The sequence below is a fragment of the Tenrec ecaudatus genome, chromosome 7, assembly GCF_050624435.1.
Source record: "Tenrec ecaudatus isolate mTenEca1 chromosome 7, mTenEca1.hap1, whole genome shotgun sequence".
NCBI lineage: Eukaryota > Metazoa > Chordata > Mammalia > Afrosoricida > Tenrecidae > Tenrec > Tenrec ecaudatus.
This window is the reverse complement of record NC_134536.1, coordinates 146,635,055-146,646,741: the sequence shown is the minus strand read 5'-3', so window position 1 is coordinate 146,646,741 and position 11,687 is coordinate 146,635,055. Positions and strand designations below refer to the sequence as shown.

The 11,687-nt window shown below is 57.6% G+C and overlaps 1 pseudogene; it reads right to left on the bottom strand.

The window, feature by feature from the left end:
* Nucleotides 1–7,961: 7,961 nt before the first annotated feature.
* On the bottom strand, nucleotides 7,962–11,362 carry LOC142452539 (large ribosomal subunit protein uL3 pseudogene; annotated as a pseudogene).
* Between the last annotated feature and the right edge of the window lie 325 nt (nucleotides 11,363–11,687).

The window sequence follows — 11,687 nt, the reverse complement described above, 5'->3', positions numbered from 1 at the left end:
CTACAGGAGCAGACAGCCGAGTCGCGTCTTTCTGATGTGTTTCAGACCACTGACCTTGCCACGAGCAGCAGCCCGGGGCATGCCTTTCTGACCTTGGGTTTGACTAATATATAAATATATACACACATATAATGCACATATATATGAATTTTAATATAGAGGGTTTTTGTTTTAAGTGGAAACATGCAGAGCAGTTTAACAATTTCTACACATTTTGTTTGCAGCACTCATAATATAACACAGCACTCTTCTTGCCTCCTCCCTGGCCCCTCCCTCCCTCCTGAACTTTGAGGGCAAATGCTCCCCTTTGCTCTGGGAAGCACTTGCCTCACAGGTGCCATGCGTTCACTTTATCAGCTCGACTGTTGCTTGGGCAGGGGTGATTCCCGGAGCTGGGCTCTGTTTTGGATTTGAAGGGCCCTGGTCTCAGGGTTCCAGCAGTCCATGTCAAACTTGTAATGCCCTCTCTTCATGAAGTCAACTTCCATTGGCTTTCAAGGTGTGCACAAGTTGCCAGTTTGAGCTCAACCAGAGCAGTTTGAGGCGGTGGCTGGGCACCATCTAACTCTCCTGGTCTCCAGGACAAGGATGGAGGGCTGTGGTGTTGGTGGTCCGTTAGTCCTTTGGACTGCTTTGCTTCAGTTTTTGATTTTCTTCACTCGTCTGCTCCAGATGGGGTGAGAGGGGATCCTAGTTGCTAGACGTGGCTTTGCAATGGAGACAAACATTTTATACTAAAGTGAGATTCTTACGTGACATTTGCGTGACTGCAGCAGCCCCTGCTCATCTGCCTCCGTGCTCACCCTAGCTGACCACCTTCCTGCCTCAGAGGATGGGGCACTCCCTCTGCCCGTCCACCCTCAGGTTCTCACTTTCAGTCCCACAGGATCCTGTGGTATCAATCCCCCGCTATCAGCCCCCCCCCCCCCAGCCTACACAAGGATTACAAACCCTCGCTCCACTCAGATTCTCTGTAGCTAGTGTCACCTCCCCTGTGTTCCTCAGAGTGTGCTCTGCACCCATGAGATTATTGATTGGTTTCCACCCATAGTGACCCTCTGTGTCCCACAGGGCTTGCTCTGGGGGCAGCGCTCTCAGAGGGGGAAACCAGGAGGAGGAGTGGAGGGAGCAGTTGGGCAGAAGAAGCTGTGATGGACCCCACAGAGCCAGACTGCCCATGGAGGACAGGACCCTGCGGTTGTTTCCCCGAAGGGGTGCCCCTCAGGGCAGATCAATGCTCTGGAGACCCCACCGCAGGTGGAGGCCCATCAACCCCTCCTCAGTCCCGCCCTCCACACCCTCACCTACATTTGGAGCTGGGTGAGCTTCTCCTCCTGGGCTGCCAGCTGCTTTTCCAAGTCCTCGTGCCAGGCATGTGGCCCTCTAAGGGACGGATCCCTGCTCACCCCACAGTCAGGGTCTAGCAGGAGGTCCTCTCAGGAGGCCAGCCAGACCTCGGCCTGACCCAGCATTCCCCGCAGCTCCTCCTGGTCCTGGCTCACCAGGCAGTGCTCCTGGTGAAGGGCCCAGACCGTCCGGAGCTCCTGCAGCTGCCTGTCCAGCTCCCGGAGACACTGTGACCTGGGGGGCAGAGGGCTGTTGGGAGGGGCACAGGGTGTCGCCTGTGTGGGGCAGGACTGGGTTACCGTGGAGCAGGGAGAAGCAGGAAAGGGAGCTCTGGCCAAGCACCACTCTGGCCCTAGCCCTCAGCGTGCACATCTTTGGGGCCATGACGTGTCTGGTGTCCAGCAGCTGCTACCCCGCCGGCCGCACTGCCTGGGCTCTCAGGCAGAGCTCCTGCCCCAGTGTCTCCTTGGCCCCAGCTGGCCCTTCTGAGGATATAGACTAGCGCCTGCTTCTCTTGAGCCCGAGTGCTGGTTGGGGGACAGGGCATGGGAACAGGTCTCAGGGCCAGAGGGCAGAACAGGGAGGAGGCAGGGAAGAGCTGGGTGCCCCCACCCGCATGGAACAGAGCGAGCCCCCATCCAGGTGAGATGGCACATACAGCAGTTCCTGGCAGTGCCTGAGGAAGGCGTGGCCATGGGCTACCCACTCCAGCTGCTGGCCCTGCTCCCAGGCCTTCATGTCCAGGTGGCCCAGGCCTCCTGCACCTCAGCCAGCTGCCCGGGAAGGCCCTCCTGGACCGCAGGGTGTACCTGGATGGCCTCCATCCCCATCTGAACCACCACCTCGTCCACAGCCACCAGCTCCCTCTGCAGTTGGCAGAGAGCAGGCGGAATGCTCCTCCACCCAGGACTCTGCAGGCCATCCTGGCTGTACCCCAGCCTAGGTCAAGCCCAGGCCCGTCACCCCCCAGCCCAGAGGGGGCAGGGGCAGGCTGCAGTCCGGCCTGAGGTCCCCTAGGGGTGAGGGCTCCTCATCCATCCATTGCCTAAAAAGAGGCGTTCTTGCGGGGGGGAGGGACTGGGGCCCTCCCCTGCAGGAGGCGGTGCTGGCGCTGGAGGCCCTCCACAGACGCCAGGTCATGGCCAAGGACAGCACCCTCCTCCAGGACCACCTTCTGCATGTGGCCCCACAGCTCGAGCGCCGCCTTGTGGAGGTGGAGGCACAGCGGGAAGGAGGGACAGCAACTTTCTCCCTGAGAACAGGGCCACCTCCTTTTGAGCAATGACTGTGGCTTGGGGATTTGTGGGGCTTTAACACGGAGGGAAATAGGACGAAGACTCTATTCCCTAACTTATAACAGGGAGAATCTGGAAAGCTGGTATTCCACGGTAGGAAAGCCTCTACTTTGGTAAGTTAGAGGTAAAGTCCAAGTACATTATCCTGCTTTAAAAATCATTCCCACGTATTCTCGGCTAACAGCTATGCTGCCTTAATGTCAGCACATGGCTGATTGTATCTCTGTGTAGAAGCAGATATGATCCTTTTGCCCTCTCTTCCCACCGTGACACCCAGCCCCCCTTGTAGCTTCCCGCAATGCAGGTATTAGCTTTCCTCACCTTGGTGAGCTCAAGTACAGGGGCCTTACGATAGATACCGCCCACCTTGTGACCCATGTCACTACTGAAGAGGTGTGTCTCCAGGCTCCCTATACACGTCCCAAGATAGCAAAGGTTCCACTTCTCCCAGTTCCACGTGGTCCATCAAGAGGAGCTGAAGTGAGCATGCCTAATAAAACATGTCTGACTCTGTATTGTTTTCTCTCGCCCCTGTCTTTCCTGTCCTCTGTGACTTTACCGTGACCTTTACCTATTATCATCGCTGTACATTCGCGCCTTCTGGCCCTTCGGTGGTTAGAAGATGGATGGTTTCCTCTGATCACAGCAGGTTCCTGATGAGGCCCGGGGGCCACAGGCAGGGCCCGAGGGAGGAAAGGGTCTTGACACGCATGTTGGGAGGAAGGCAAAACGATGGGGAGCCCTGAGCACATGAGGACGGCGGCTCAGGGAGCGAGTGGGCTGCCTGTCAGGAGGTCTGCCTGTAGCACCTCCAACAGTCAGTGAGGAGAGGGCTGGCCTCGGGGCCACCCAGCCCCAGGATTTCGGTTGCAGGACCTGTCAGGTGCTCAGTGCACTGAGACACCAGATCCTGAGAAAGGAGGGTGTGGGGAGGGGAGGCAGGGAGCTCTAAGAGTGGCGGTCAGCAAGAAGACCAACAAGGCCTGTGCCCCCAACGAAACTGCGGCCCGTGCTCTGGGAGCATTGGGAGAGTCCACTTCGTGTTCCTGCCACAAGGGGTGACCTGCGCTGAAGGACTCCAAACTGGGGGCAGGAAGGAGCGTGGTTGGACGGGGAAGGCTGATGGGTGCTGGGAGCTGCCATGCCCCTTAATACACACATGCGCACACAAGAATACACACAGAAGTACGCATGCACACACCCACATGCCCACCCCTACACATGAGCACACACACACACGCACACACATCTGGGTAGGCCCCTGTGTCCCGAGCCCCTTGGCTGTCGCTGGCCTTTCCCTCTGGGCACCCACCTCTGTGCGGGCTTTCATTGCCTTGTCCAGCCTCACCCATGTGGCATCAACGCAGCTCCTGTGGACTTGACTCTGGGCCATGGAGCTGGGGGAGGCGAGTTCCAGGGCACCTGCCAGCTCCCTCAGGGCTTGCACCCTGGCAGCCCCACACTCTGCCCTTTCTCCCAGAAGACCTTGAACTTCTCTTCCAGCATCTGCCAAAGGTGGGGCTGGAGAGGGTCAATGTGGATGGGGTTCAGGCAGCTCCTAAAACTCACGAAAGGGCCACCTGGCCCCAACAGCTCCCACATCCCTCAGCCCTGGTTCTAGAACTCCTCAGGGCATCTCCTGCCCCCTCAGCCCACCCAGCATCTACCCTACCCTCCGTTCCTCCATCCACTTTCCCGGCACGACTCCCTTCCACACCCTCCAGGTCCTGCCCACAGTCCTGGGACTCGGCAGTGGCCACCTTGCTGTACAGTCAGGCGTGGAGGAGCAGGGCTTCTCCCTCCAGTTGGCACTACCCCTGGGTCTCCGCTGCCCATAGTCGTACTGCGTGGGCCTCCCTCACCACCCACAACTGGACAGCACTGTGGGGCTGCATCAGGAAAGTCACAGGGGATTGCTGCCCTCTCCTCTCTGTCTGCCCACCCCCTGCTCCCTAGGTTTCCCACCCCCTGCCAACCTGTCTGATTTCTGCAAGTCCTCCAGGTGTCCGCAGAACCCTTTCAGCTCACTCTGGGTGGCCTCCAACCATGGCATCAGAGTGCACGAGGCCCGTGTTCATGCCGTCCAGGGCACAGCCCTGCTCTGCCAGCCAGGATTCTGCCTCCAGGAGCTGGGGTGACAGCCGGGCGGGCCATGGCCTCCCGCCTGGGTTTGTAGCCTTTAGAAGGAGTGCACCGGCCCACCTGGCTGCTCTTTAGAAGCCCGCCCCCTGTTTCTTTTTTATTTCCCACATTTTACTGTGAAGGCAGTCTTGGTTCTCAGGAAGCAAGACAGCTCCTTCCCCGAGGTCCCCTGCAGCCCTGTGGCCTTTTCTTTTCCCTTTCCCACGAAGTTCTCCCATGTCACAAGAACACGGTGGTTCCGGCGAGACGGTTGTCCAGAGTGGCTTATCTGTTTCCCCACTGGACCTGGGTGTGCTGCCTCCTCCCCGCGGGGTTGGCAGGAGAGCTTTAAAAGGTGCTTCTGCCTAGGCCCCACCCCTGTAGATTCAGATTTTTTCTGGATTGGAGGCTGCATGTCTGTATCTTTTCAAAGTTCCAGGACATTCGAATGCAATAACCGACTGAGAAGAGCCACCGGCTTAGAAGACACCCCCACACCCACTGCCATTGGGTCCATTCTGCCACAGTAGGAAAGCAAAGCTAAAGGACCCAGTGGGTCTCATCTCTGAACACGTGTGGAAGAGAGGCCTTGGAACAAGAGAGCGCTTAGAGGAGTTGCTAGGCACATCGAGAGTCTGGGTCCCCCATAGGAGTCCCCTTGAGCCCTGGACACCGGGCAGACCCCCACTTTTCGTGCCCCTCACCTCTATCTATCTGCAGCTGCTGGGCCTCCTGAGCCTGCTGTAGCCTCAGCCTCCTCTGCTCTGCCTCTGCGCACAGGCAGCGCATAGCGCTCTCCAGCTGCTGCACCTCGGCTGCCACCTCTTGGGTGGCAAAGGGCCGGCCTGCTGCTTGTGCCCTGTGTCCTCCACCACCCGGGCCAGGACCAGCTGCGCAGCTCTTGCTCCAAGTTCTGTGGAGTATGCAAGGTCTCCAGGGCTGCTATGTGAACAGGCCATTCCTTGGGGACTCCCTTGAAGCCTTATGGGGCCCCATAGACATGGACCCTGTCTCCATGGTCAGCAAAGAGCCCAGGATGTCCCAAACCATGCTGAGGCAGAAGCTCCTCCTTGGGCCCCACATTGTGTCTTCTCGTAGTCTCCAGTGGTCACACAGGGCCCTGTGCTCGCTCCCTGCTGGGGCAGACACCCTCCCCTCTGATCCTGGGGTGGGCTGGCACCTGGTGCTGCTGCTGCAGGTGCTGCACCTCGCTCAGACTCTGGCCGTTGTCCTGGGCTGTGGCCAGGGCCAGTTTTTCCTGCACCCAGGCCAGTTCCTCATCAGTGTCCCTACAGAACTGGGAAAGGAGGCTCCGGGCCTCAGGGCTCCCGCAGGCTCTCTAGCCTGCTGTCAGTGCGGGGGGTGGGGGTGAGGGGTGGGGGTGGGGGGATACGGGGTGTGGTGGTGGTGGTGGTGCAGGGTTGACAGTCTTAAGGTGAGCTCCTCATGCTGGTCACAGGAGCGCTGGGAGGGGGTGTGCTGGGGACAGGGGTGGGATTCCTGCAGGGAAGGAGGAGGGGGCACAGGCAGATCTACTTCTGAAGCAGCAGCCGGGCAGGCTCCTCCACGTTGAGGCTGAGCCCTTCAGGAATGAAGGCCCAGGCCCGGGCCAGCAGGCTCCGTGCCCTTTGAGCATGCTCAGCCACTGCTGCCTCCACGTCTGCCTGTGCCCCCAGGAGCTCATCCACCCCAGGACGGTCCTATCCACTGCCAGGGATTCGCAGCTCCCCCTCCACAGAATGCAGCCAGCTCTCCAGCTCCCAGATGCTCCCCCGTACGCAGGGCCTGGGGCAGGACGTGGGGTGAGCAGTGGGCACTGGGCAACCTGAGGTCCCATCCAACCTGGCCCAGGGCGTGCACAGCCCCACCTTGCAGGCCTCCTGGAGCATGGCCTCCTTCCTCCTACAGTTGGCCCTCAGCTTGCCCCAGAGCTGCTGCAGTTCCTGTAGCCTCGCCTGGACGGTCTCTGAGGCCCAGTGCCCCCCCCCCCCCTGCAGGCCCCTCTGTCCCTCCTGCAGCCACAGTGGGCACACAGACCTCCTCCAGCCACCAGCCTTGTGGCTGTAGGTTCTGGGCACTAGCTTGTAAGCTTCGTTCCCCCCTCTATGTTAATGGGCACAACAATGGATTCTTTTGTTTCAAGGAGAGAAACCATATACAGTCCTGAGTGGGGCCCATCTTTTGTAGATGGGAATAGAGACACTTAAAAAAGAAGGAAAAAAAAAAAGGATTGACCTCCAGTCCCTTCTCCGGCAGGGACAAATGCTCTGGTCTCACTGTGTCCCCTAAAAACATCATGTCAAAACGTTTTCTTTTAAATTATGGACATTACTTCATTATAGTTACGACAGCCAAAGGTGGAAGCCGCCTTTGAGTCCGTGGACAGATGGATGGACCAAGTCAGTGAGTTCGAGTTCTAGAACGGAATAGTGTCCTTTCATTAAAATAGGGGGATAAATGTCAGGTCACAAATGAAACTTGAAAAGACATGCTGGGAATGAAATAAATAAAATTCCCAACTCACTGCCATCCAGTCAACTCTGACACATGGTGACCCTAAAGGGCAGAGTGGAACTGCCCCCACGGGTTCCGGGGATGGTAACTCTTTTACAGACGTAGAAAGCTTCATCTTTCTCACAAGGCGCAGCTGGTGGATTTGAACTGCCGGTCTTGCAGATCACAGTCCAATTTGTAACCACTACGCCAGCAGGGCTGCTGGTAATGACATAAGCCAGACACAAAAGAACAGGTGTAGGACCGAGCCAAGTAGAGAAAGGGTGAGCACAGGCAAAGGCACAGAGGCAGGCAGATCGGAGATATACGGGTTATTATTATTTTTTTTCCTTTCCCCGCCTCTTTTTTATTTGTCTACCATGTGTATCCCTGAATTTGGTCTGGTCCCTGCCATATTACCTGGTCCTCACCCCAGGAATGTTCACACAGTAGCTTTTCCCCTATGTCCCTTTTGCATTTTTTTTAAAGCTTACCTCCGTGGACTCAATGTGTACTTGTCCTTTTGTGCTTGGTTTACTTCGCTTAGCATGCTTTCCTCCAGTCTTCCCATGCAGTGATATGCTTCACACGTTCATCACTACTTTTTAGCGATGCGTAGTACTCCATTGTATGTATGTACCACAGTTTTTTTCCCCCCCACTGAAAAAGAAGTCTTTATTCTGATCCCACCAGCTGTACCATCTGTTATGCCCCTTCCTCCTTGGCAATCTGGTCTTTCTTGAGTGGTCCCATGAAAGCTTTTTTCTCTTCCACAGTCTGGAAACGGCCATGGCCCAACTTGGAGGTGGTGTCGATGAACTTGAGGTCGATCTTCTCCAGGGCACGGCGCTTGGTCTGCACCAGCAGGGACTTGTGCAGAGTGAGCACTCGCTTCTTGGTGCCCACCATGCAGCCCTTCAGCATGACAAAGTAATTGATCACTTCCCCTTAGTGGACAAAGTCGCCCAGGGGGTTGATGCTCTTGTCAGAGAGATCGTAGTCGGTGGAGGCGTTGTTCTTGATAAGCTTGCCGTCCTTGACAAGGTAGCCCTGGCCAATCTTATAGATCTTCTTGTTGATCTCTGTGCAGTGGTGGTAGCCTTTCTGCCCAGCGCGGGCCATCGAGAAGGCCACGCGGGCGGGATGCCAGGCCCCGATACAAGCCACCTTGTGCAACCCTCGGTGGGTCTTTCGGGGCAGCTTCTTGGTGTGCCAACGACTGGTGACCCCTTTGTAGCCTTTGCCCTTGGTCACTCCCATGACGTCGATCATTTCATCCTGCCCGAACACCTGGTTCACTGGCACCAGCTTCTCTCGGGCCCAGTCCAGCTTCTCAGCCACGGAGCCCCCGTTCACCTGCATCTCCGTCAGGTGCGCCTTCTCCTGGTGCAGGGGGAGCAGGCGCGTCTGGGTGTGGGTGATGGCGCGCATGACCGGGCAGGACTTCTTCATGCTGCTAAAGTCTTTCTCGAGCTGCTTCTTACCCTTGTCATCCTGCCACTTCTTGCAGTACTTGGTGAAAGCCTTCTTCTTCGACTTGTGCCAGTTCTTGTAGAACCGCCGCTTGCACTCGTCGTCACTGGTGTGTTCCGCAAAGACCATCTTGAAGGTCCGGAGGCCGTGAGGTGTCTCCACATAGCCCACGATGCCCACCACCACCATGGGAGGGGTCTCCACGATGGTCACGGCCTCCACCACTTCCTTCTTGTTCACCTTGGAGCCTGGCCTGTCGACCTCGCGCACAATGTGGGTCATGCTGGCCTTGTAGCCCAGGAAGGCCGTCAGGTGGATCGGCTTGGAGGTGTGATCCTTGGGGAAGCTCTTCACCTTCCCGCCGTGCTGGCTGCTGCACTTCCGAGGCAGGAAGCCCAGAGACCCGTGCTGGGGCACCGAGAACTTCCTGTGTGACATTATATCGTTGATCCCCGCTGGTAGAGGTACCCCAGCTTTTTAATCCAATTGTTAGGTGATGGAAATATGGGTTGTTTCCAATTCCTTGCAATTGTGAACTGTGCCACAATGAACATTGGAGCACAGATGTCTGACCTTGGTTTGTTTCTTGCCCAGTAAGGGGGGTGGGGGGTTGCTGGGTCATATGGTAACTCTATTTCCATCTGTTTTAGATATCGCCAGTAGACCTCTTTCTTACACACATATGAGTCTCCCTGGATTTGTTTCACGGATGATGTGTCTGGGTCATTGTGTGGTCGTGGTCTCTTTTAAGACTTGATCGATATTTTCTTTACATTGTTTGTCCTGAAGGTCTCTTTTGTGCCCTAAAACAAGGAGTCAAGGAGATGCATGGGACTTGATTGCTGAAGGGGGGCAGGAGTGAAGAAATGGACCCAAAGGGTGTCCATACCACTTCTGGGCTCTGCTCTGGAGCTGTTGCCAGCTGTCCATAAACTGCTGGCACCTGTGGCCGAGGCTGTGGGCTGACCCCAGGCTTCTCTGGCAGAGGAGGGCTGCCTTCTGCTTTGGGATATGGGGTAAGTCCGGAGGCTGAGGAAGGGGATCAGGTTGTCCTCAAGAGGCCCCTGGCATGGGAGTATACTGGCTCAGCTCTTCCTCTGCAGGGTCCCACAGAAGAGGTCCCCTGGCCTGGCCCCGATGCTAGACCAGTGGCATACCTGCCCCTGAACTTGGAGGAGGCCCATCTCCTGCTCCAAGGCCTCGTGTCTGTGCAGCAGCCTCTCCATGCTCTCCAGATCCTTCCCAAGGTCCAGGACTCTAGCAAGGGCACCCTGTGGAGGACGGGCACATTACAGGCTTGGCCTCTGCCCTTCTGCCCAGGGTTCTCTTCGATCCTTTCTTCCTGGCTGGTCTTGGCCTTGGCCTCGGGCAGGTGACAGAGTCTGATTAGTGTCTGCACAGTGACACTGCGGGTGTTGGGGACAAGGCTGCTGGATGGAAAACCAGTACCCAGCAGGGGTCCCAGGCCTTCCTGTCAATTCCCTTCCTGCCTCCCTTCCATGGGGTCTCTGTCTCATAGGCCAGGTGTTTCTGAAACCGCATCAGCTTCTCTTTGTGGTCCCCAAGAGGGACAGGCTATTCCAGCTGCTGGCCCCACCCCTGGATCCAGTCGCCGTCCTGTGTGATGGTGGGGACATGAGTGCCCTGATGTTCATACTGCCTTGGCCCCAAGCGGTGACCCCGTCTACCCCTCGGGCTGTGCCAAGGAGTGAAATGCTGACCAGGCTCAGGGACAGCACAATAATTTTTCTTTCACCCAAGATGACAGGGCCCAGGCCCATCAGTCTTCAGATCTAGGAAGTGGCTGGGCAGGGGCCATGGGTGGGTTCTCATGTGGAGGGTGCCCCTCACCCACCCCTGGGGCCCTGTCTACTCTGCCCATCAGGATGACAGGTGTCCACACGGGTCTGAGAATCAAGGGCCCTGGGCTCCAGTCCTAGCTTTGCCCCTGGAAAAGCCATTAAACTCTCCACATCCCGTTCCACCGCAGGCCGCCCCTTGGCCCCTAGTGGGGCTGAAGGTCACTTGTAAAGGTAAAATGGGGTTCAGGTGGGGTGCCTTCTGACCTGGCTAGCAGCCCTGAGAGAGCCGGCCGTAATCAGAGAGGTGTAAAGCTCGTGTCGCTGACCTTCTCCCAGGGCCTCCACTCAAGCCGGCCACTCTCGTATCGTGCCCAGCAGGCCCTGAACCCAGGGGCCTGGCAGCACCCTGGCCTGCTCTCTCAGTGCAGCCTCCTGCGTGGTGGGAGGTGGGAGGTGGAAGGTGGACCCAGCCCTGAGTACTGAGTGTACCCCTGCTGGGGCTGGCTCACAGCCCATAGCCCTCACTATAAGTCCCGGGGGCCTCCCCTCAGCTCTGCAGTTGAGGGTTGGCCAGGCTCCCAGTCAGAAGGAAGCAGGGGCCATGTGATATGGGCAGATCCAAACGCCCTCTGTGGTCCCCAGAGTGTGGCCTACCCCATCCCCATGCGCTTCTGGGTGCATGGGCACCTCTGCTTTGTCACCAGCCCTGGATTGGAGCCCCTGGCTCCTTGGTAATCCCTCACCCACCAGCACAGGTTCGGTGTGCATACACACCTCACACGTGTGTCCCCAACAGTCTGGATACCCCGGCCTTATCAGGGTCACACCCATGACCGTCCCAGCCATCACCTCCTGTCCTGTGTGCTCAGCATCTCTGGAAGGTGCCATGATTCTGGATCAGCCACTCCACCTCTTCCACAGAGCCCTCCAGGGCACTGGCCTCCTGGGAGACCTGGGGCAGCCAAGGAGGTGACACAGAGGTAGGGGGGGGGGATCAGGGGCACAGATGGTGGTTCAAAGGGAACCCTAGACAGCAACATCTGCCAGAACCTTGGTTTACAGCCTGGGCTCTCTGGGGGTGCATCAAGGGGCCTGCGGCTAGGGGTGGGGAGGTGGGTGCTGAGCAGGAGGGGAAGGAACCTGAGGAAGAAGAGCA